The sequence below is a fragment of the Arachis duranensis genome, chromosome 5 (assembly GCF_000817695.3).
Source record: "Arachis duranensis cultivar V14167 chromosome 5, aradu.V14167.gnm2.J7QH, whole genome shotgun sequence".
Classification (NCBI taxonomy): Eukaryota; Viridiplantae; Streptophyta; class Magnoliopsida; order Fabales; family Fabaceae; genus Arachis; species Arachis duranensis.
In genome coordinates, this window is record NC_029776.3 from 99072252 (window position 1) to 99072973 (window position 722).

Sequence of the window (722 nt, forward strand, 5' to 3'; positions counted from 1 at the left end):
TATATATATATTGTAAAATTAAAAATAATCTAAAAATAAAAAATAGAAATAGAATTTAACTCCCAAAATTTATCAATTTAATATAATATAGATTGATAGTGAACAAAAACCACGATAAATGCATGTAAGAAATTAAAAAGGAATAACTACCTCCAATTTTTTATTATGTGATTTAATATGCCTGTCGGGCTGTCACTATCATTCATTGAAATGCATTCGCCCTTTTTCTAAGATTTTGTATTGAGGCTTTTTCTTTTTCCTCACCATCTACCACTAACAATGGATTTTTTTAAATAAACATTTTAAATGTTTTATTACTAGTATAGATAATTTGGACATAATTTATTTTTTATATTATTTTTATTGTAGTAATGTGTAACTCAATAGACTCAACGAATGATGAACCAGTAAGTGGTGAGCCAAAACTTCTCATACTACAAGCATGGCTTTGCCATTCCTACATAAGGATTTTTGTGAATTGCGAAAAGCATAGTATTGTACCACGCGATTTCTATGCATATTTTGTGAATTGCGAGTAGCATAAAATTGTACCACGCGATCTCTATGTATATTAGGTGAAGCTGTCTCTTATTCCTAAATTTTATATAAATTATTTTCTTTCTCGTATTCTATAAATTTTAGTCTTTTTTATTTTGTACATGATCGAGATAAAATAGTACAAGTAATGAGATTTGTATATTAGTATTGTGAGAGATCAGAAT